General features: G+C 41.9%; 1 pseudogene; it reads left to right on the top strand.

Annotated features, from left to right (window-relative positions):
* The first annotated feature begins 2,007 nt into the window (after positions 1-2,007).
* On the top strand, positions 2,008-3,140 carry LOC118851813 (annotated as a pseudogene).
* Positions 3,141-3,447: the final 307 nt, after the last annotated feature.

Here is a 3,447-nt window from a genome sequence, read left to right as displayed (position 1 = left end):
CTGTTTGACAATAGACTTGATTTAGAAGTCAGTCCTACTATGAACTTACTTTAGAATCAAGCCTTTGGCTAGAAAGAGTAAAAAAAAAGAAAACAATTAATACCTACAGGCAGCTAGGTGGCACCGCGAAATAAAAAAAAATTAATAATTTCTAAATTATTTGCAAATTTATAAATTAATCAAAATTAATAACTTCAATAAGCATATAAATACCTGATGAATCCAAGAAGCTGTACTAGCTACTGGTACTACAAAGTCAAAAGGAGGAATAGACCCTGCTGCCAATAAACTTACATATTTTACTTTACCAGACTGTAAGAAAGAAGTTAAGTGACTTGCCCAAGGTCACGCAACTAGCAAGAGTTGAAGGCCAAATTTGAACACAGGTCTTTCTGACTCCAGATCCAGTGTTCTATCTATTGTATAACCTAACTGCCTCCAGTTTGAGTTTGAGTTCTGGGAATGACCAGTGTTTTCAAAACCCAGTGCTTAGCACAGTGCCTAGAATAAATGTTTAGTTGCTGGTTATTAAATGCATAGCTGAAAAACGCTGTGATTTAAACATTAAAACTGGTAATGTGTGAAGAATTCTGGCAAAATATATCTAAATTACACAAAAGTAAATTGAGATTATAGAAATGTAATAGACCCAATCACAATGCTGCTAACAACAGACTTGTTGATATTAAAATCCTAATTGCTATTCTGCTTTAGAGGGATCAATTTGATAAGCTTATAAATTTGTGAGAGCATCTCCTATGAAGGGTATGGATTCATTCCCTTGGCTCTTCCCCAAGATTAAGCAACTACTCTGTGCCGGGCACTGGTTACAAGTTTCTGGTGAGATAGTTTCTGGCCTTACCTCTTAGCCTCAAACGTGGTTACTGTTGGAGACAGGAACCACATTATCCAAGAGAAGAGTTCCAGAAGCAATCGTGCATGTGAACCTGGAAGTTCCAGTAAAGGCAAAAAAGAAAAGCCATAATATGAAGAAAAAGAAACCTAGACTTTGCATTCTAGTGTCTAGCAGTTACAAGTGTGTTTTCCTTTAGAGGTGAGTCCAATCCACAGGGTGGCAGTATGGGTCCGGGGAATTCCATACCTCATCATAGAAGGGAGACCCCAGAAAATATAAAGGGAAGGAAGGAGTTGTTCCACTGGCATCCCCAGAGCTGTTTACTTTCCAAGAAAAGTACATACCCCAGGGTAGATGGAAGAATTTAGAATGTTGTGCAAAGTGGGACTCACCAAAGAGGAAGGACAATTACATTCATTGTTTATAAGCTACTGTAAGTCCTTTATTTGTTTTACTAAATTATTTATGGGCTATTGTGAATCTTTTTACATGTTGGTTTGGGGTTTTTTTTACATTTTCTGTGGGGGTGGAATAAATGTGGTCTCGTATAAATAGGTAGAAAGATATCAATATATAGAGATACAGATATAAATATCCACCTATCCAGATAGATAAACAAACATACATTGTTAATGTGGGTGCTTATATGGGATCTGGCAGACCCTTTTATCCACATCAGTGGAGGCCCAGACATGAGACATATTTGGAGATTTTCCCAGAGTAACCTCTGGGTGGATTGCCCAGTGAAAAACTTCAAAGAACAGAAATAAAATATATCATCAGGGAAATGTATGACAGGACTATAGGATAGACTAGTCATATACCAAGAATAAGCAATGATAGGTGGACAGCCAGAGTGCTCCGGTGGTATCCTTGAGATAGATGGCAGGCAAAAGTGAAGAAGGGCTTCAGCATGTTGGTTAGACTCCCTATGGCAAACAAACAGAAAGAAGGATGGCTAAGCATGAATATGTCATGATCTGTACCACTAGAAGGAGCATCTAAATTGACGAGATCGTATATCATTTGAATGTTTAAGAATAAACTCGGAACCTGTGAGCTCTTCCACCCAGCGTGCACTTGCCTCCCCGCTGCCTCCAGGTGTAGCACCACCTCCTCTCTCTCAAGGGTTTAAACTTGCCACTTCAAAGTTCACCATGGATGATGATATTGCTGCTCTTGCTGTTGACAATGGCTCTGGAATGTGCAAAGCTAGCTTTGCAAGAGACGACGCCCCTCGGGCTGTCTTCCCTTCCATTGTTGGGCAGCCCCAGACATAAGGGTGTGATGGTGGGTATGGGCCAGAAAGACAGCTATGTGGGGGATGAGGCCCAGAGCAAGAGAGGTATTCTGACCCTGAAGTACCCCATTGAACATGGTATTGTCACCAACTGGGATGACATGGAGAAGATCTGGCATCATACTTTCTACAATGAGCTCCGTGTGGCCCCTGAAGAACACCCTGTGCTGCTCACAGAAGCCCCCTTGAACCCCAAAGCCAACAGAGAAAAGATGACTCAGATTATGTTTGAGACCTTCAACACCCCAGTCACGTAGGTTACCATCCAAGTTGTGCTGTCTCTGTATGCCTCTGGTCATACCACTGGTATTGTGAGGGACTCTGGTGATGGCGTGACCCACACTGTGCCCATCTATGAAGGTTATGCCCTTCCCCACACCATCCTCCGTCTGGATCTGGCTGGCCATGATCTGACGGACTACTTCATGAAGATCCTGACTGAGAGAGGATACAGTGTCACTACCACAGCTGAGAGGGAAATTGTGGGTGACATCAAGGAGAAGCTGTGTTACGTCACCCTAGACTTTAAGCAGGAGATGGCCTCTGCTGCATCTAGCTCTTCTCTGGAAAGGAGCTATGAGCTCCCAGATGGTCAGGTTATCACCATTGGCAACGAGATGCCAATGACCAGAAGCTCTCTTCCAACCATCTTTCTTAGGTATGGAATCCTGTGGAATCCACGAAACTACCTTCAACTCAATCATAAAGTGTGATGTTGACATCTGTAAGGATTTGTATGCCAATACCATATTGTCTGGTGGTACTACCATGTACGGAGGCATTGCTGACAGGATACAGAAGGAGATTACAGCCCTAGCTCCCAGCACAATGAAAATCAAGATCATTGCCCCACCTGAGCACAAATACTCTGTCTGGATTGGAGGCTCCTTCCTGGCCTCTCTTTCCGCCTTCCAGCAGATGTGGATCAGCAAGCAGGAGTATGATGAATCTGGGCCCTCCATTGTCCACCGCAAATGCTTCTAATGGACTGTTTGTGGTTTTTTTTATTGTTTTTTCTTTTTTGTCAAAGGGTGTGACATGATAATTGCCCCCAAAAAAGAGATGAGGTTGGCATGGCTTTATTTTTTGGGTTTTTTGGGTTTTTTTGTTTGTTTGTTTGTTTTGGTGCTTGACTCAGGATTTAAAAACTGGAATGGTGAAGGTGATGAGCAGTCTAGGTATGTTGGAGGCAAACATCCCCAACTCTGATTGTACATTTGTTTCTTTGGTTTTTTTTTAACAGTCATTCCAAATATTGTATAATGCATTGTTACAGAGTTACAAGCCTCTG

Source organism: Trichosurus vulpecula, chromosome 1 (genome assembly GCF_011100635.1).
Source record: "Trichosurus vulpecula isolate mTriVul1 chromosome 1, mTriVul1.pri, whole genome shotgun sequence".
Classification (NCBI taxonomy): Eukaryota; Metazoa; Chordata; class Mammalia; order Diprotodontia; family Phalangeridae; genus Trichosurus; species Trichosurus vulpecula.
The sequence above is the reverse complement of the archived record's forward strand: the minus strand, read 5'-3'. Positions and strand labels throughout refer to the sequence as shown.